The 21,917-nt window shown below is 40.4% G+C and overlaps 1 pseudogene; it reads left to right on the top strand.

The window, feature by feature from the left end:
* The window catches only part of LOC117929890, a 138,146-nt pseudogene that overhangs the window by 101,415 nt on the left and 14,814 nt on the right, over nt 1-21,917 (top strand).

Genomic DNA, 21,917 nt, shown 5'->3' with positions numbered 1-21,917 from the left:
GAGAAGGTGGAATGTCGGCCGGATAGAATTCCTACCCGGGTGGAATGAGCTATCCCGCAAGGGGGACCGTCTGTGTGTGCAAGGTGTAGGGACCCCTCCCCTTGATGACATGGAGCGTGCAAGGCTATCCGGATCAACTCCATCCAGATTCCCCAAGAGGTCATGTGGCGCGCTCCCCTATCCGGATACCCTCAGGGAGAAGCACACAGCACTCGTAAACATCACATCCGGACGATAACATATCCTATTCGGATATGTTGTCCGGATCATTGACTAAAGTGAGCAAGCCTTGCTACGTCATTCTGACAGCCTGCCACAGACCATGTTCCACTGCCATTCGATGGTGTGTCTGAACGCCCGCCGCCATCCGATGGTGTGTCCGGATGCCTTGTCCGGACATCTTTTACTCCTTGCATTCCGGATTTGCTTATGGAAAAGGACTTCAAAGCTTCGGTTCTTCATGTTTCTGAGCTTTCCATTGCTTTGCCATGGATTCCAAAGAACTCTGCTCAATCATGGATTGCTTTGGTGATCAAAAAGCTATCAAAACACCAAAACTTAACACAATTTGATTATAATTGATTGCAAGGGTCCTTAATATGTTAATTGGGTTAAAAGGTGATAACTACTACTCAAAAGTGTTTATAAGAGTTAATTACAAGCTATGAAATAACACTTTTTGAGTAGTAATCAATCCACAACCCTTAGTTGTTCATATAATCTTAAGACCAGTGCTCATGACATAAAGTAGTTAATCTCATCCACAATGCTATGTTGTTTATAGCATTTAGAGCCATGGTCTCATGACCAAGAATCGTTCATATCACACTTAGCTTGAGTTGTTCATAGCTTCTAGAGGCTTGAGTCATGAGATTCCAAGTTGTTCATATCATCCACAAATTGAAGTTGTTCATAGCTTCTAAAGGCTTGAGCTCATGACCCAAAGTTGTTCATTTCATTCATAGCCTTGTGCTATTCGTAGAATCTATAGGCTTTTATTCATGACTTAGAATCGTTCATATCATCCACAACCCTAAGCTCTTCATAGCATCACAACCTAGACTCATGTATATCATCCACAACCCTGTGTTGTTCACAACATTTAAAGCCCTAAGCTCATGACCCGATGTCGTTCATGTCATCCATAGCCTTTAGCAGTTCATAGCATCTAAAGCCTTGAGTTCACGACCCGGAGTAGCTCATATCATCCACAACCTTGAGTTGTTCATAGCATCTAGAGTTGTGAGCTCACGACATAGAGTCCTTCATGTCATCCACAAACCTGAGGAATTCATAGCATCTAGAACCTTGAGTTCGCAGCCTAGAGTAGCTCATATAATCCATAGCCTTGACTTGTTCATATCATCTAAAGTCGTGAGCTCATGACCTAGAGTCATTCATGTCAACCACAAACCTAAGTTATTCATAGTATGTAGAGCCCTGAGCTCACAACTAAGAGTCATTCATGTCATCCACACCCTTGAGCTATTCAAAGCATCTAAAATGTTAAGCTCACGACCTGGAGTTGTTCATGTCAACCACAACCCTGAGTTATTCGTAGCATTTAAAGCCTTAAGCTCACTACCCAGAGTGATTACTACCAAAAAGTGCTATTTTATAGACCTAATTATAAGGGTTTTAAGCACCTTTGAGTAGTAATCATATTCATTTAACCTAATTAATTCATTAAGCTCCTTAGTAATTAGTTCTAACCATTTTTAGTGGCAAGTTTACATGTTTTTCATCAGCTTATGAATCAATTCAAGCATGTCAATTGATGGATGAGCTACTTGGGTGAGTTAAGCAAGGATTTTGGACATTTACAGGCTTGAATTTCAAGTGGAAACGCGAGTACAAGCAATGGGAACACCATTTCTCAAGGGGAGGCAATTCACTTGCCAAATGACCAATTTTGCAAGGTGAATTTCACCTTGCCAAAATTTCATTAGTTATCTCCTACGAGCCATTGTATTGCAAGTCAAGGAGATGACCTATACCAATAAAAGAATAGTTATGAGGTTCAGCTACCCTTTTTGTAAATTTTCAAGGACTAAAACTCAGTTGTTAAACTCATACCGGTTTGGGAAGTAAGCATCACCTTAGTTGCTTCCCCAACTCGAGGTGAAAAGTCCCAAAATCTCCATTTTTACACAGTGAGTTAAGCATGGCTATCCAAAGCTTTGAGAAACTTATTTTTCCATCTTTTAACCTATTTTCATGTTAGTTTAGTTTACAACACCTTCATCTTTTTATGTTTTCATCTTAACCTAATTTTTATTAAGAAAAGTTCACTCCATCCTCCGAACTTCACTAGTTAAAGTAAAAACCCTTCCTAGTGTTCGATCCTATAGCCACTATGCTATAGTAGCTTTGCTACTTTAGTGTAAGGACCTTAGGTATAAATTTTGTTGATGCCCTTCCATGCCAAGCTACCAAGAGTCAGGTTATCAAATGGCGCCGCTACCGGGGAAGGTGCTACTTCACTCTGAATACATCAGCCGGAGGTAACTTGTGAGACTTCTCATGAGTGAGGTGAATTCTATCTCATTTTCCATTTACTAACTTTTTATTTTAGTTTTAGAACATTTTTAACTTAGTTTAGATAAGTTTCTTTTAGCTTTTAACTTTCATTTTTAGTTTATTTTTCATACTCGGTTTTTCCTTCCGCATGCTCTCTTTTTTCTTTTTCTTTTTCTTTGTTTTGTTTATTTGTTTTGTTCTAGCTGAATCCGTGCATGCCCTATTGGATTAGAGACCAAGAGGGAAGGTTAGTGCAGCTAGAGACTCCACGAGCTACTGAATTAGAGATTATTTTGGAAGTCATGGAGAATCAGCCAGAGGATCAACATTCACAACACGGGCAGGAGAATGATCCGAACTTATATAGGTCCATGAGGGACATGATGCACCCTCCGAGGATGAGTGCACCATCTTGCATCATTCCTCATATAGAGCAATTGATTATCAGGCCACACATCGTGCCTCTGCTTCCTACTTTCCATGGGATGGAAAGTGAAAATCCATATGCGCGCATAAAGGAATTCGAAGATGTGTGCAATACTTTTCAAGAAGGGGGAACAGCTATTGAGCTTATGAGGTTGAAGCTCTTTCCATTCACATTAAAGGACAAAGCCAAGATATGGCTCAATTCCTTGAGGCCGAGAAGCATAAGAACATGGACAGAACTTCAAGCTAATTTTTTAAAGAAGTTTTTCCCTACTCATAGAACAAATGGATTGAAGAGACAAATCTCCAACTTCTCAGCACGTGAGAATGAAAAACTTTATGAATGCTGGGAGAGGTATATGGATGCCATCAATGCATGTCCTCACCACGGCTTTGATACATGGCTTTTGGTGAGCTATTTTTATGATGGCATGTCATCTTCAATAAAGCAGATATTGGAGACATTGTGTGGGGGTGATTTCATGAGCAAGAACCCTGAGGAGGCTATGGATTTCCTAAGTTATGTCTCAGAGGTTTCCCGTGGATGGGATGAGCCCAATAACAGAGAAATGGGGAAGAGGCCAGTTCAGCAAATGTCAAGAGGGGAGATGTACAATCTGAGTGAAGACATGAAGATGAAAGCCAAGGTAGCTGCCATGGCTAGAAAAATAGAGGAAATGGAGTTGAGAAAAGTTCACGAAGTCTAAGCTATTTCAGAACCTCAACAACAAGTCAATCCTTGCTCCATCTGTCAGTCATTTGAACATATGGTGGAAGAATGTCCCACCATTCCAGCAGTAAGAGAAATGTTCGGTGAACAAGCTAACCTGATTGGCCAATGGAAGCCAAATTCAAATGCTCCCTATGGCAACACGTACAACTCTAGCTGGAGGAACCACCCAAACTTTGCATGGAAGCCAAGGCCAAACCCATATCAGTCACCAGCCCAATCAAGCCAACAGAGTCAAGGTCAATCCTCAGTTGAGCAAGCACTCATAAGCCTTAGCAAGGTTATGAGTGACTTTGTGAGTGAGCAAAAATGCATCAACTCTCAACTAAATCAGAAGATTGACAACGTAGAGAGTACATTGAACAAGAAGGTAGATGGAATGCATAATGAGTTGTCTCAGAAAATTGACAACATCCAATATTCCATCTCAAGGCTCACAAATTTGAACACTGTCAATGAGAAAGGAAAGTTTCCCTCTCAGCCTCACCAAAATCCTAAGGGGATACATGAAGTGGAATCCAAAGATGAGGATTCTTCAAAGGTGAGGGACGTGCAAGCTATTATCACTTTGAGAAGTGGTAAGGAAGTGCATCAATCGGAGCATGATCAGAGGAAAGCCAAAGAAGACAAGGCCGATAGAAAAGAAGAAAAGAAGAAAGAAAAAAAGGGAAAGGAAGTTCAGATGAAAGAAACATCATTCCTAGCATGGATGAGGAACCTCAAATTCTTTTAAAGGAAGGCATGATGAAGAAGCACATGCCTCCTCCATTTCCTCAAGCCTTGCGTGGGAAGAAACCGATCAAGAATGCTTCTGAGATTCTTGATGTGCTAAGACAAGTGAAGGTGAATATTCCTTTACTTGATATGATCAAGCAAGTACCCACATATGCAAAGTTTTTAAAGGACTTGTGCACTGTGAAAAAAGGACTCAATGTCACAAAGTAAGCCTTCCTAACCGAGCAAGTGAGTGCTATAATCCAATGCAAGTCTCCAATCAAGTACAAAGATCTGGGGTGTCCTACAATCTCAGTCAATATTGGAGGAACCCAAGTGGAGAAGGCATTGCTTGATTTGGGGGCAAGTGTTAACTTGCTTCCATACTCTGTATACAAGGAGCTGGGGTTGGGAGAACTCAAGCCAACATCGATCACCCTATCCTTAGTTGACCGATCAGTGAAAATCCCTAGGGGGGTAATAGAGGATGTATTGGTCCAAGTTGACAAATTCTACTATCCAGTAGATTTTGTGGTGCTTGATACGGATCCCATTGTCAAAGGGATCAACTATGTTCCAATCATCCTTGGAAGACCATTCCTTGCAACATCCAATGCAATCATCAATTGTAGGAATGGGGTCATGCAACTCACTTTTGGGAATATGACATTGGAATTCAACATCTTCCATCTATGTCAAAAGCACATCCATCCTGAAGAAGATGAGGGCCCAGAAGAAGTGTGTATGATAGATACCCTGGTGGAGGAGCATTGTAATCAAAGTATGCTTGATCAGTTTGAAGAGAATCCAGATGAAAGCCATGAAGATCTTGATGATGGGTTAGCTGAACCCATGGGAATGAATGTCGTTATGTCAAGTTGGAGACAAAAGCCAGTGATCCTCCCTTTGTTCAAGGATGAGGAAGAGATGAAAGAAGCTAAGGATGCAATCCTTAAGCTTGAATTGAAGACCCTTCCTGCCGAGTTGAAGTATGCTTACTTAGAGGAAGGCAATAAAGCCCCGGTGGTAATTTCTTCTTCTTTAACCGTTTCACAAGAGGACAATCTTCTAAGAATCCTTAGAAAGCACAAGAAGGCCATCGGATGGCAAATTTTTTATTTGAAGTGGATAAGCCCATTGATTTGCACGCACCATATTTATATGGAGGAGGGAGCTAAGCCAACTTGTCAGCCACAGAGGAGATTGAATCCTCATATGCAAGAGGTAGTAAGGGCTGAAGTGTTGAAGCTTCTTCAAGCGGGCATCATTTACCCCATTTTAGATAGCACTTGGGTGAGTCCAACCCAAGTTGTTCCAAAGAAGTCCGGGATAACCGTAGTCAAGGGGAAAAATGGAGATGAAGTGTCCACACGCCTCACAACTGGTTGGAGGGTGTGCATTGACTACAGGAAGCTGAACACAGTAACGAGAAAGGATCACTTCCCTTTACCTTTCATGGATCAAGTCCTTGAGAGAGTATCTAGGCATCCTTTTTATTGCTTCTTGGATGGGTATTCCGGGTATTTTCAAATAGAGATTGATGTGGAGCACCAGGAGAAGACTACCTTCACTTGTCCATTCGGCACCTATGCTTATAGGCGGATGCCTTTTGGATTATGCAACGCTCCTGTTACCTTCCAAAGATGCATGCTTAGCATCTTCAGTGACATGGTTGAACGAATCATGGAAGTCTTCATGGATGACATAACTGTGTATGGGACTTCTTTTGAGGATTGTTTGTCACATCTTGAAGATGTTTTGAAAAGATGCATAGAGAAAGACCTCGTACTCAATTGGGAGAAGTGCCATTTTATGGTAAATCAAGGTATTGTTCTTGGGCACGTAATCTCAAAGAAGGGTATAGAGTTAGATAGAGCTAAGGTGGAACTAATTGTGAAGTTGCCACCTCCCACCAATGTAAAAGGCATAAGGCAATTCCTTGGGCATGCCGGGTTCCATAGGAGGTTTATAAAGGATTTTTCCAAGATTGCCAAACCACTTTGTGAATTATTGGTGAAAGATGCCAAGTTTGAGTGGGATGATAAATGTCAAAGGAGTTTTGAGCTTCTTAAGCAATTCTTGACATCAGCGCCCATTGTGAGAGCACCAAATTGGGAGTTGCCATTTGAAGTGATGTGTGACTCAAGTGATTATGCCATTGGGGCTATTTTCGGACAAAGAGAAGATGGTAAACCTTATGTGATCTACTATGCAAGCAAGTCTTTGAATGATGCTCAAAGGAATTACTTGTTGTGGTGTATGCTTTGGACAAATTCAGAGCTTATTTGATAGGGTCTTCCATTGTGGTATTCACGGATCATTCAGATTTGAAGTATTTGCTAACCAAGCAAGATGCCAAGGCTAGGTTGATTAGGTGGATACTTTTGCTTCAAGAGTTCAACCTCCAGATCAAAGATAAGAAAGGTGTTGAGAATGTGGTAGCTGACCACTTGTCAAGGCTCAACATCGCTCATGACACCCATGGACTTCCCATAAATGATGATTTCCCTGAGGAATCCTTGATGCTTGTGGAGGAAGTGCCATGGTTTGCACACATTGCCAATTACTTGGTCACGGGAGAAATACCAAGTGAATGGAGCTCTCAGGACAAGAAGAATTTCTTTGCCAAGGTCCATGCATATTATTGGGAGGAGCCTTTTCTCTTCAAGTATTGTGCGGACCAAATTATAAGGAAGTGTGTGCCTGAACAAGAGAAGCATGGGATCCTATCTCATTGCCATGGGAATGCATGTGGAGGCCACTTTGCCTCTCAAAAGACGGTAATGAGAGTTCTTCAATCGGGCTTTTGGTGGCCCTCACTTTTTAAGGATGCCCATGAGGTAAGTAAAGGATGTGATAAGTGCCAAAGACTAGGCAAGCTTTCAAGGAGAAACATGATGCCTTTGAACCCCATCTTGATAGTGGATCCTTTTTATGTTTGGGGCATAGACTTCATGGGACCTTTCCCTATGTCTTTTGGCCACTCCTACATCTTGGTAGGAGTTGATTATGTTTCAAAGTGGGTTGAAGCTATACCCTGTAGAACCAATGATCACAAAGTGGTTCTCAAGTTCCTAAAAGAAAACATCTTCTTGAGGTTTGGAGTGCCTAAAGCAATCATCAGTGATGGAGGCACTCACTTTTGCAACAAGCCTTTTGAAGCTCTTTTGGCCAAGTACGGAATTAAGCATAAGGTAGCTACACCTTATCATCCTGAGATGAGTGCCCAAGTAGAGCTAGCCAACCAGGAAATTAAGAACATCTTGATGAAGGTGGTGAACACCAATAGGAAAGATTGGTCTGTTAAGCTCCTTGATTCCCTATGGGCGTATAGGACGGCTTATAAGACTATCTTTGGGATGTCACCGTACCATCTTGTTTATGGCAAAGCTTGCCATCTTCCCGTTGAGATTGAGTTCAAGGCATGGTGGGCCATTAAAAAGCTCAACATGGATTTAACTAAGGCTGGGCTAAAGAGGAGTTTGGATTTGAATGAGCTTGAGGAATTGAGAAATGATGCCTATCTCAACTCAAAAATAGCTAAGGAAAAGCTAAAGAGATGGCATGATTAGTTGGTGACCAAGAAAGAATTTTTCAAGGGACAAAGAGTCTTGCTATATGACTCTAAGCTTCAGCTATTTCCGGGAAAGCTCAAATCAAGGTGGGTAGGGCCTTTTGTCATCCACCAAGTGCACTCACATGGAGTAATTGAGTTACTCAACTCAAAAAGTGCAAAGACCTTCAAGGTAAATGGGCAAAGACTCAAGCCCTACATCGAGTCATTTTCCCGTGACAAGGAGGTACTCATCCTCCATGACCCATCACATCCTTGAGAAAGTGTGGTAAGTTGATGAGCTTAGCATGAAAAGCTAAGTGCTCATCTCTTTTTGTTTTAATTTTAGTATTACATTCTTGTTTACTTTGCATTTTTAATACTTTTGCACATATTTTGTTTAGGCTTTTTAGTTTTGATTTTTATTTTTTATGTTTTTAATGGAGCTTTGATGTCCAATAGTAGGTACGAAAGCTCACAAGCTCACAAATGTGGAGAGAAAGATGAAATAGGGGAGAAATATATCTAAGTCCAAGCTTAAAAGCCCATTTCGCAACTCAAAAAGTGAGTTGAGAAAATTTGGTAAGGTGAATTTCACCTTGTGAAATGCACATTTTGGCAAGATGCAATTTACAACCTCTCAGGATTGCACTTTCGCAAGGAGTAACCAGTGCGAAAATTTTCGCAAGTCATTTTTCACCTTGCGAAATTGTTTTCAAAGCAAATATCAAAATACAACGTCTCGGGATTGGTTTTTAAGGGGAGTAGCCAGTGCGAAAATTTGGCAAGGTGAATTTTCACCTTGCAAAAATTTTTCTTCATGCTTACCAAGGATTTGATTCTTTTTAAATTCATTTTCAAACTTCAATTTTGTAGTTTTAACACTCCTCAGTTCATCCCCGTACTTTGACAAATTTTCAAAAAAAAAATTCATAGCCAAAAACCCTTTTTAAAGCCTTCTCAACTTCATTTTTCATGCATAAAACACTATTCCCCTTGCATTTTCTCTCTAGGCCGTGTGCTTCATTGTTCCAAGGTGAGTAATTTTTCATTTTTCTCCATTTTTGGCTCCTTAAATTGCTTGTTTATGTCATTTCTATGTTTTAGGAACCATAACCATGCATTTTCATCCATTAAATCCATTTCAAAAATCCATTTTTTTCAAATCAAAGACCCACATGGCCGGCCACGATTTTATCTTTCAATATGTTTTAGGCTCCCAAACTTACTCCATTGCATTTAAAATCATGTTTCCATTAAAACCATACCCTTTTTCTGAATTTTAAATCGTTAAAAATGAAAATTCAAATTCAAAGTAAGCATTGGAGAAGAAGGTGAATAGTGCTTGTGAATAGTGCCGCATGAATAGTGCCCGTTGCCAAATTTAGCAACCACTATTCATGCCTTGCAAATTTTGCACTGGTTACCATTTCAACTGTATTTTTGACACTTTACCCCTGGGATGCTCTATTTTTCGTGCTTTTTAGTCTTATTTCAGTATTTATACCATGGCACGGACACGGGGGGCATCCTCTTCAGCTAGTCAGCGTGGGGCCCACTCATAGAGAGGTGGTCGTTCTACACCATCTCAGCCTGCCCAGACCCCAGTTCCCTCTACTCAGCACGGGTACGGGACCAGACGATCATCTGGGTCTTCTAGGGCACCATTGCCACCCCCTGTGAGCAGTCCTCCACCTAAGAGGACTAGGATTTCAGGACCAGGCGAGTCCTCCAAAGCCTCTCCATCACCTCCAGCATCTACTATCCCAGGCTCTTCACACCTATCAGAGGTCCTCAAGCGGCCTATGATAGCAGGGCCACCCCTCCCAGGCAACACGGATATCTGAGATAGGCCATTTCACGATGAGATCTGTATAGAGCATGAGACTCTCCGCCTATTACCAGAGCTAGAGGAGTCATACCGCCTTCTGCAAAGGTACCACATCGAGCCATTTATGACTCCTAGGTCCTTCTATTACCCTAGGGTAGTTTAGATTTCTACCAGACTATGACTACTAGAGGCGTCCAGGACCCCATAGCCATTCATTTTTTGATTGATGGCCAGCATGGTATTTCAGAGGCCCGAGATATAGCTGCCCCTATGCATTTTTCGCCTATTCCTGAGGACCTTGGTTCCTTCTGGCATTGGTCTCAGTATTCAGAGCCCGACATGGTGTCTACCTTATCAGGAGGTAGAGTCACTGGTAGGACCATTTTGAGGAGGGAGCTTCCTCCACGGATGTTACTTATAGATTTGGTGCTCCGCACCAATTTTCTTCCACTCCAGCATGTCGTCCAGAGGAGAGGTGCTATCCTAGATGCGCTTTACCGCATCTCTGAGGGATTCTACTTTGGACCCCACCATCTAGTCATGGCTGCTCTTACCTATTTTGAGGATAAGGTGCATAGGAAGCGCCTACGCAGAGCTGGTACTATTCCACTCTTATTTCCGAGGCTGATCTCTCAGGTCTTAGAGGATATGGGATACCCTTCTCAACCCCACCTAGAGCGTCGTCATCATTGTCGAGAGCTCTTTACCAGTGAGAGTTGGACCCATTTCTTAGACCGCTCACCCATGGACCAGGGTATTCCTAAACCATTAGCTCCAGTGCCTCCAGATTCTCCAGCAGCCTCAGCACCTACAGTACAGACATCACCAGAGCAGGACCCACATACCACAGAGCCTTCTTCTTCAGTACCTGCTCTAGTAACTTGATCACCAAAGCAATCCAAGATTGAGGAGAGTTATTTGAAATCCATGGAAAAGCAATGGAAAGCTTAGAAACATGAAGAACCGAAGTTTTGAAGTCCTTTGCCATAAGCAAATCCGGAATGCAAGGAGGGGAAGCAAAAAGAAATCTGCCATGAAGCATTCTAGATGACAGTCATGTCAACCACTTTTGGAGCACTTCCTGTAGTTCAATTTATGTATGCTATATGTCGTTTCGAAGCTCAGGAAGTAAAAAATCCAATGCTTCAAACGGTGCATGATTCGGAGTTGAAATGAAGGAGTTACAGCCATTGGAAGCCGATCACTCCAAGTTGAAGACAGATTTTACATGGCTGCGAAATCAGCCTTGGGCTGCGAAATGTTGTCCTTTTTGCTGCGAAATTTCGCAGCCTGATTATTACCCAAAAAGTGCTATTTTGCACCTTTAATTCATTATGTTTTAAGCACTTTTGTGTAGTAGTTCTCCATTCTTATTCCAATTGGCATGTTAAGGACCTAACAATGACTTCTAATCATATTTGTGGCTAGTTTTAGTGTTTTGACAGCTTTTTGGATCATCAAGACAAGCCAAGTAAAGGAGTGAAGCAAAGAGGAGAAAAGCAAAGAGGAAAACAAAGTGAAGAGAATAGAGGACAGTAGCTGTAGTCTTCCTTCACACTTTTGGAGCACTTCTCAAAGTTCATTTTCTATATGCTATATACCATTTCAAAGCTCAGGAAGTAAAAAATCCAACGCTTCAAACCGTGTACGATTTGGAGCTGAAATGAGGAAGATATGGCCTTTCGAAGACAACTACTCCAAGCTTGTGCAAAATTCATACAACACCTTCAGCTTGTGCGAGCTTGTGCGAAATTCACACAACACACTTCCTTGTGCGAAATTTTGCACAGCAACCCATGCGTGGTGAGAAATCTCCTCTGTTCTGCCGACTCCACACGACATCTTTTCTTTTGGATATTTTTGTATAAATTTCCATTCTTCTCCTTGTAATCCACCAACCATAAGATTTCTTAGCTAGGAAGGTTGGAAAAACTTCTCTATATATATTCCCTTGCATCCATTGTAACAGGTAGATATTGAAGTATATAGATATTGAATTATATAGAATCGATGTACAGAGCCTTGCTCTGTTTTTCCTTCTCTTTCATTTTCATTTTCTTGCTAGCCAAACATTCTCTGAGATATTTTCCCAGAGGATGAGAGGCTAAACTTTTGGTTTCTTGGAGTGAAGGAAGTTAGGTGAAAAGTCCAGATGCAAAAGTGGAAAACTCTCATGCGTTAAATACAGGTAGTTAGAGTTCATAAATGGCTTCTAAATCTAAAGTTTTGCTTTAAATCCCTTAGAATCACTTTAAATGTCCAATACATTGTAAGCTTCAGGTCTCTGTGGATGCTTATTGCTAGATCCATATCAGTCCATTAGTTATCATGTACGAGCCATTGGAAAGTGGTTCAAGGTGAAGACCCATAGTGTCTAAAGCCATTAATGGAACTTGACTACCATTTTTATTGACTTTTTATGGATTAAATATTCATTGTTAAACCTATACTGGTTCGGGAAATAACTATAGGTTAAATCCCCAATGCGAGGAGAAAAATCTGGAATTTCCCACTTTGCAATTGGCACTTGATCCTAGTGACTTGAAATCCCAAGAAACACCTTTCTTTCTAATTTCTTTCTAGTTAATTTTAGTTACTTTATGTTAGGTTAGCTTAATACCATCCGTTTTCATTCAAACTTATGTCTTCTTTTAAAGCTAACAAAGAAAAGAAAAAGCACCAATTCAGTTTTTGAACTAATATCAATTGTGAAGTGAAAACCCATCTCTGTGGACGATCCTAGAGCCACTATACTATGCTAGCTAAATGCTACCCCGGTATATGGTGAAATAGGTTTATAAATTTTGTTGATTACTCCCGTATGAGGATTGAGATCAAAGCACATCAATTGAGTTGAATCAATTGGAACACCAATCGGGCATGAATCACAGCCCTCTTGCACGCACAGCTGCGGTGTTCTCTTGAAGCGTCCCGATATTTGCGACCGACATTTTGAGATATTTTGCTTTAGATATTTGATGTCTAAATCCCCAAACTCTCCTTGTAACCTACCTATCATAGGATTTCTTAGTCTTTAAGTAAAAACAAAGGGTGAATATCCTCTTATATATAGTTTTGTAATTTTCTTTACATATCATCATGTAATCGACGAAAGGAAGAAATATATTTTACAGAGCACTTGCTCTGTTTTTCCTTCATATTTTTGTTTTCTTGTTAGTTTTCTTTCTAGCCAATCAAACTCTGAGGATTTTTCCTCAGAGGATGAGCGGCTAGGCTCTTCGTCTCTTGGAGTGAAGAAAGCCGGGTAAGTTTTCTCATGCATAAATTGGAAGTTTTGTTGTTTTAGTTTTTAATGAAGAGAAAGTGTAACCCGTTAATGGTTGTTATCTTTTTAATTAACTTAAAATGCCTTTAAATCACCTGGGCTAACACTTGGTAAGGCAAGTGATCTCCATCCATTGAGATGCATTAGTTTACCTCTTGCGAGCCTATGGCAGGTGGTTTGAAGGTAGGATTTTCTAGAATAGCCAACACTTGGTAAGCTTTTGGACTCCAAGGAGACATCCATTAGTTATCTCTTATGAGCTTTTGACGGGTAATCCAAGGTTAAAGATCACCTTGAATGGTAAATGCTAGGTGAGAGGCATGAGCCATTGCAAGATGCATCAGTGAGAGGGAATTAGTGTTTGAACCCATTAAGGGGAAGCATCTGTACCATACCGGTTAGAGAATTAACTATATGTTAATTCTCTAATGCGAGGAAAAGAAACAAGTGACTGGAACTCCCTTTTTGTACAAGGAACTTGAGCCTAGTGATCTAAACTCCGAGAAACACTTTTCTTTGTAAGTAAAATCAGTTACTATTTTTGGTTTGGTTAAAACCAATCCTTTTTCAAACATCTTTATGTTTTCTTTTAAAGCTAACCTTGAAATGAAAAGGCACCAATGCATCTTTGAATTAATATCAATTGTGAAGTGAAAACCCATCCCAGTGAACAACTCTAGAGCCACTATGCTATGCTAGCTAAGGCTATCCTAGTACATGGTGTAATAGGTTATAAATTTTGTTGATTACTCCCTTCTGAGGACCACAATCAAGGGACACCAGCTGGACACGAATCAAATGGTACCACTGTCAGGGACCATTGAGAGGACATGAATCAGCTGAGACACCAATTGGGAATGTATCATTCATGTTATCCACAACCCTAAGTTGTCAATAGCATCTAAAGCCTTAAGCACGTGACTCATAGTCGTTCATGTCATCCATAACACTAAGGAGTTCATAGAATTTAAGGGCTTGAGCTCATGATGCAGAATCATTCAAATCATCCATAACCCTGAGCGGTTCATAGCATCTAGCTGCTTGAGCTCGCACGATCCTGACTCAATCATATCATCCACAACTCTCAGTTGTTCATAGTATTTGAAGCCTTGAGCTCACAACCCAGAGTCATTCATGTCAACCATAGCCTTGAGTTGTTCATAACATCTAGAGCCTTGAGCAATCGACCTAGAGTCTTTCATGTTATCGAAAGCCCATAGCTGTGTATAGAATCTATAGCCCTCAACTCATGACCAGGAGTCTTTCATGTAATCGACAACCTTAAGTTATGTATAGCATCTAAAGCCCTAAGCTCATGACTCATATTCTTTCATGTCAACTAGAATCTTCAGTTGTTCATAGAATTTAGAGGCCTATGCTCAGGACCCGAAGTCGTTCATGTCAATTACAACCCTGAGTTATTCATAGCATCTAGAACCTTGAGCTCACGATTGAAAGTTGTTTATGTCTTACATAGACTTGAGCAGTTCATAACATCTAGCGGCTTGAGCTCATGATATAGAATTGTTCATATCATCCACAACTTGAGTGCTTTATAGCATCTAGATGACTATGCTCATGGGATCCCGAGTCATTCATATAATCCACAACTCTAAGCTATTCATAGCATCCAAAGCCCTAGGATCATGACTCAAAGTATTGCATGTCATCTACATCACTGAGCTATTCATGGCATTTAGAGCCCTAAGCTCATGACCTAGAATCATTCATGTCATCCACAACCTTGAGCTATTCATAGTATCTAGAGTCCTGAGCTCATCCCCAAAGTCATTCATATCATCCCCAACCTTTAGTTGTTAATAGAATCTAGAGCCCCGAGCCTTGTACCCAAAGTTGTTCATGTCATCCACAACCTTGAATGTTTCTCTTCATAGTATCTAGAGTCCTGAGCTCATGACCCAGAGTCGTTCATGTCATCCGCAACCCTGAATTATTCATAAGATTAAGAACCCTGAGCTCACTACCCAGAGTTCTTCATGTCATCCACAACCTTGAATTTTTCATAGGATCTTGAGCCCTGAGCTCACAACCCATAGTTGTTCATGTCAATCACAAGCCTAAGCTATTCGTTGCATGTAAATCATTGCACTCATGTCCCAAAGTCTTTCATGTCAACAAAAACCTTGAGTTGTTCATAGAATCTAGGGACCTGAGCTCATTACCCAGAGTTGTTCATGTATTCATAGCCTTGAGTTGTTAATGGCATTTGAGAGGCCTACCTCATGACCCGAAGTCTTTTATGTCAATGGCAACCCTGAGTTGTTCATAGCATCTAAAGCCCTAAGCTCTTAAGTCGAAGTCTTTCATTTCATCGACAACCTTAAGTTGTGAATCACATCTAGAGCCTTGAGCTCATAAATTGGAGTCTTTCATGTCAACCACAACCCTTAGTTATTCATAGAATCTAAAGGCTTGAGCCCATGACACAAATTCGTTCATGTCATCCATATGCCTAAGTTGTTAATAACATCTAGAGCCTTCAACTCACGACCTAGATTTGTTCATGTCATCCATAGCCCTAAGAAGGTCATAGCATCTAAAGGCTTGAGCTCAGGACCTAACATCATTCATATCATCCAAAACCCTTAGCATATCATAACATCTAAAGGCTTGATCTCATGGGATCCTGAATCATTCATATCATCCGCAACTTTGAGTTGTTCATAACATCTAGAGCCCTGGGCTCACGACCCGTAGTAGATTATGTAATCCACAACCTAAAGTTGTTAATAGAATTTAGAGCCTTGAGATCATGACCTTGAGTCATTCATCTAGAGCCCTGAGGTTACAACCCATAGTCGTTTCTGTCATCCAAAACCCTGAGTGTTCATAGAATCTAGCAACCTAAGCACACGAAATCGCAACTCATTCATTTCATCAGCAACTCTAAGTTTTTATAATATCTAGAGCCTTGAGCTCATGACCTGGAGTCGTTCATGTGAACCAAAGGCCTGAGCAGTTCATAGCTTCTAGAGGACTTTGCTCATAGGATTCTAAGTCATTCATATCATTCATAACTCTAGATTGTTTGTATCATCTAAAGTCTTGATCTCATGACCTTGAGTAGCTTATGTCATCCACAACCCTAAGTTGTTCATAGCATCTAGAGCCTTGAGCTCATGACTTAGAGTAGCTCATCTCATCTACACCTCTGAGTTATTCAAAACATTTAAAGCCTTGAGTTTATGACCCAGAGTGATCCATGTCATCCACAACCTTGAGCTGTCCATAGAATCTAGAGTCTTGAGTTCATGATGTAGAATCATTCATATCATCCATAGCCTTGAGTGATTCATAGTATCTAGGGGCCTAAGCTTATGGGACCCTAATTTGATCATATCATCCATAACTCTTACATGTTCATAGTATCACCTAACGACCTAAGGTTTTTTAGGTCAACCACAACCCTGTGTTGTTCATAGTATCTAAAGCCCTAAGCTCATGACTCGGTGTCATTAATGTCATCCACAGTCTTGAGTTGTTCACACCGTCTAAAGCCTAGAGCTTATGACTCATAGTGGTTTATCTCAACCACAACCTTAAACTATTCATTGCATCTAGAGCTCTAAGCTCAAGACCTGGAGTTGTTCATTTCATCCTCAACCCTTATCCATTCATAGCATTTAGAGGCTTGAGCTAATGACACAGAATCCTTCATATCATCCATTGCCCTAAGTTCTTCAAAGCATCAAGAGGCTTGAGCTCATAGGATCCTGAGTTGTTCATATCATCCATAATTCTAACCTGTCCATGGCATCTAGATCCATAGGCTCACGACCTGGAGTTATTCACCTCAACCAGAGCCTTGAGTGGTTCATATCTTATAGAAACCTAAGCTAACAGGATGCTGAGTTGTTCATATTATTCATAACACTAAGTTGTTTATAACATCCAAAGCCTTGAGCTCACGACTCGAAGTAGCTCATGTCATTCACAACCTTGAGCTATTCATAGCATCCAAGCCTTGAGCTTATGACCCGGAGTAGTTTATCTCATCCACACTTTTGAGTTTTTCATAGCATCTAGAGCCCTAAGCTTATGACCCAGAGTCGTTCATGTCAACCATAACCTTGAGGTGTTCATAGTATCTAAAGCGCTAAGCTCACGACCCAAAGTCGTTAATGTCACCAACAACCCTAAGTGGTTCACAACATCTAGAGGCCTAAATTGATGAGATCCTATGTCATTCAGATCATCCATAACTTTGAGTTGTTCATTGCTTCTAGAGGCTAGAGCTCACAACCTTAAGTCTTTCATGTCATCCATATCCTTAACCCGTTCATAGCATTTAGAGCCTTGAGCTCATGATGTAGAATCTTTCATAGAATTCGCAACCTTGAGTGGTTCATAATATCTAGAGGCCTAAGCTCACAGGATCCTAAGTCGTTCATATCATCCATAATTCTGAGTTATTTATAGCATCTAAAGCCTTGAGCTCACCACCTGGAGTAGCTCTTGTCACCCACAGTCCTAAGGTGTTCATAGCATTTAGAGTGCTAAGCTCATGACCAGGAGTTAGTCAGGTGAACCACAACACGTAGTTGTTCATAGTATCTAGAGCCCTAAGCTTCCGATCCAAAGTTGTTCATGTCATCCACAACCCTAAGTTGTGTATAACATCTAGATCCTTGAGCTCCTGACTTGGAGTCTTTCATGACATTGACAGATGTAAGCTATGCATAACATTTTGAGCTTTGAGTTCACAACCCAAACTCTTTCATCTCATCAACAGCCTTGAGTTATGCATAGCCTCTAGAGGCCTGAGCTCATGTCTTAGAGTCTTTCATGTCAACCACAACCCCGAGCTATTCATAGTATCTAGAGGCATAGCTCATCATTGAGAGTCATTCTTGTTTTCAGCCTTGAGTTGTTCATAGCATTTAAAGCCTTAAGGTCACAACCCAGAGTTATTCATGTCAACCATAGGCCTGAGTTTTTCATAACATCTAAAGCCCTGAGCTCACAGCCCTGAGTTATTAATGACATCCCTGAGCTATTCATAACATCTAAAGCCTTAAGGTCACGACCCAGAGTTATTCATATCAACCATAGGCCTAAGTTTTTCATAACATCTAAAGCCCTGAGCTCACAGCCCTGAGTTATTAATGACATCCCTGAGCTATTCATAACATCTAGAGCCTTAAGCTCATAACTCAGAGTTGTTCATCTCAACCAGAGCAAAGACCTGTTCATTGCATCTAGAGCCTTGAGCTCATGACTAAGATTTCTTCATGTCATCCATAGCCCTAAGTTATTCATAGCACTTAGAGGTTTATGCTAATGATGTAGAATCATTCATATCATCCATAGCCCTAAGCAGTTCATAGTATGTCGAGGCTTCAACTGATAGGATCCAAAGTCATTCATATCATCCACAACACTAAGCTATTCATAGCATCTAAAGCCTTTAGCTCATAACCCGGAGTCGTTCATGTCAACAGCTTTCGGATGTGAGCTTAAGGGTTTAAATGCTATGAACAACTCAAGGTAGTAGTTGACATGAAAGACTCTGGGTTATGTGCTCAGTGTTTTAGATGCTATGAACAACTTAAGGTTGTGAATTACATGAACAACTCCAGGTTGTGAGCTCACAGTTCTAGATGCTATGAACAACTCAGGCTTTGGATGACATGAGCTACTCTAAGTTGTGAGCTAAGGGCTTTGGATGCTATGAACAATTCAAGGTTTTGGATGATATGAATGATTCATGGTCATGAGCCTAAGAATTTAAATCTTATGAACAACTCAGGACTATAGATGACATGAATGACTCAAGGTCGTGAGGTCAAGACACTAAATGCTATGAACAACTTATGTTTATGGTCGATATGAACGACTCTAAATCTTGAGCTTAGAACTGTAGATGTTATCAACTTCTTAGGCTTGTGAATGATATGAGTTGCTCCGCATCTTGAGCTCATGGCTTTAAAATCTATGAATAACTTAAGGTTGTGGACAATATGAACAACTCAGAATTCTGTGAACTCAAGCCTTTAGGAGCTATGAAAAGTTTAAGATTATGGATGATATGAATGATTCTTTGTCATGAGCCTAAGGCTCTAGATGTTATGAACTGGTCAAGGTTATGAATGACATGAATGACTGAAGGTCATTAGCTTAAGGCTCTTCATGCTATGAACAACTTAGGGTTGTGATTGACATGAATGACTTTATGTTGTCAGCTCAGGGGTCTAGATGCTATTGATTACTGCTCAAAAAGTGCTATTTTATAGCTTTTAATTAACTCTTTTAAACACTTTTGAGTAATAGTTATTACCTTTTAACTCAATTGGCATGTTAAGGACCTTTGGAATTATTTCTAATCAAATTGTGTTAAGTTTTGGTGTTTTTGATAGTTTTTTTATCACCAAAGCAATCCAAGAATGAGGGAGATCTTTGTTTAGTCCATGGAAAATCAAATTGAAGCTCATTTACATGAATAATCCAAGCTTTGGAGCTTTGTTTTCCTTTGCCAAAACCAATCAAGAATGCAAGGAGGGAAAACAAAGAGAGAAATCTAACATGAAGAATTCAAGAGGATAGCAATTGTTGGACACATTTAGAGCACTTCTTGGAGTCCATTTCATGCATACTATATTTCATTTCGGAGCTTGGGAAGCCATGAGTCCAACGCTTTAAATGGTGCATGAATCGGAGCTGAAATGAAGAAGTTATAGCCATTGGAAGCTGATCGCACCAAGATGAAAGCCAATTTCGCAGCTACGAAATCAAAAGGTGCTAGCTGCGAAATCAACCCTTTTATGCAAAATGGAGGCTTTCAGCTTGCAAAATCTCGTAGCCCATGTTGCATGCTGCGAAATCCACCTGAGTGCTTCCAGATATTTGCGATCAACTCTTTTAGATTTTTTCTTAAGATATTTGTTGTTTAAATCCCCATTTTCTCCTTGTAATCCACCAATCATAGGATTCCTTAGTTAATAAGTAAGAACAAAGGGTGAATAATCTCATATATATAGTTTGTAATTTTCTTTACACAGAGACATCTTGGGAGCTTGTTCTCAGAGACAACTTTTTATATAAGTTTGAAGGAAGTAATACACAAAGCTTTGCTCTGCCTTACCTACTCATTTTGATTGTATTTTTCTTACTAGCCAAACAAGCTTTGAGGATGTTTCCTCAGAGAATGAGTGGATAGACTTTTTGTCTCTTGGAGTTAAGGAAGCTAGGTAAGGAGCCGAATGCAAAAATTGGAAGTTTCGTTGTTTCAGCTTTTAATGAAGAGAAAGTGTGACCCGTTAATGGTTTCTATATTTTTAGTTAACTTAAAACACTTTTAAATAACCTCGGCCAACACTTGGTAAGGCAAGTGATCTCCGACCATTGAGATACACTAGTTTATCTCTTGCGAGCCTTTGGGAGGTGGTTCAAAGGTAAGATTTTCTAGAATAGCCAACACTTGGTAAGCTTTTGGACTATAAGGAGACATCCATTAGTTATCTCTTGCGAGCTTGTGAAGGGAAATCCAAGGCTAAGGATCACCTTGAATGGAAAAATTCTAGGTGAGAGGCACGAGCCATTGTAATATGAATCGGTGAGAGGGATTTAGTGTTTGAATCCATAAAAGGGAAGCATTTGTATTACATCGGTTCGAGAAATAACTATATGTTAAATCTCCAATGTGAGGTAAAGATTCAAGTGACTGGAACTCTAATTTTGTAGTAGGAGCCTGACCCCAGTGATCCAAAAACTCCAAGAAACACTTTTCTTTATAAGTAATTTCAGTTACTATTTTTTTGTTAGCTTAAAACCAATCCTTTTTCAACCAAAGATTATGTTTTCTTTTAAAGCTAACCTTGAAATGAAAAAAAAAATGCCAATTCAACTTTGAATTAATATCAATAGTAAGTTGAAAACCCTTCCCAGTGAACTATCCTAGAGCCACTATGCTATGCTAGCTGAAGCTATCCTAGTACATGGTGATATAGGTTATAAATTTTGTTGATTACTCCCGTCTGAGGACCGAAATCAAGGTACACCAGTTGATTGAGCACCAATCAATAGGACATACACCAGCTGGGCATGAAAATCAGCTATGAACAACTTAGAGTTGTTGATGATATGAATGACTTGGGATCCTGTGAGCTACGGTCTCTAGATGCTTTGAACAGCTCAAGGTTGACAATGATATGAACAATTTTTTGTCATGAGCCTATGACGTTAAATGTTATAAACAACTCAGGGTTGTGATTACATGAATTACTCAAGGATGTGAGCTCAAGGCTCAAGATGTGTGGACAACTCAAGCCTGTGGATGATAAGAATGACTCCAGGTCATGAGCTTAGGGCTTTAGATGCTATGACCAGCTCAACGTTGTGGTGAATATGCACTTCGTGAACTCATGGTTTTAGATGTTATGAACTGCTCATGGTTGTGGATGACATGAACGACTTGAGAACCTGTAAGCTCAAGCCTCTAGGTCCTATGAATAGATCATGGTTGTGATTCTTGGTCATGAGCTCAAGGCTTTAAATGTTATGAATAGCTAAGGGTTGTGGATGACATGAATGACTGAAGGTCGCCAGCTTAGGGCTTTAGAAGCTATGAAAAGCTTAGGACTCTAGATACTATGAATAGCTTAAAGTTGTGGATGATATGAATGACTCAGGATCCTATAAGCTTAGGCCTCTAGATGTTATGAATAGTTGAAGGCTATGAAAACATGAATGACTCCAAGTTGTGAGCTATGTGAATAGCTTAAGGCTGTGGATGACATGAACAACTCAAGATTGTGAGGTCTGGGTTCTAGATGTTAAGAATAGCTTAAGGCTTTGGATGACATGAACAACTCTAGGTCGTGAGCTCAACGCTCTAGAT

The sequence above is a fragment of the Vitis riparia genome, chromosome 2, assembly GCF_004353265.1.
Source record: "Vitis riparia cultivar Riparia Gloire de Montpellier isolate 1030 chromosome 2, EGFV_Vit.rip_1.0, whole genome shotgun sequence".
Lineage (NCBI taxonomy): Eukaryota > Viridiplantae > Streptophyta > Magnoliopsida > Vitales > Vitaceae > Vitis > Vitis riparia.
Note: the sequence above shows the minus strand (reverse complement) of the source record. Positions and strands in the feature narration are given on the sequence as shown.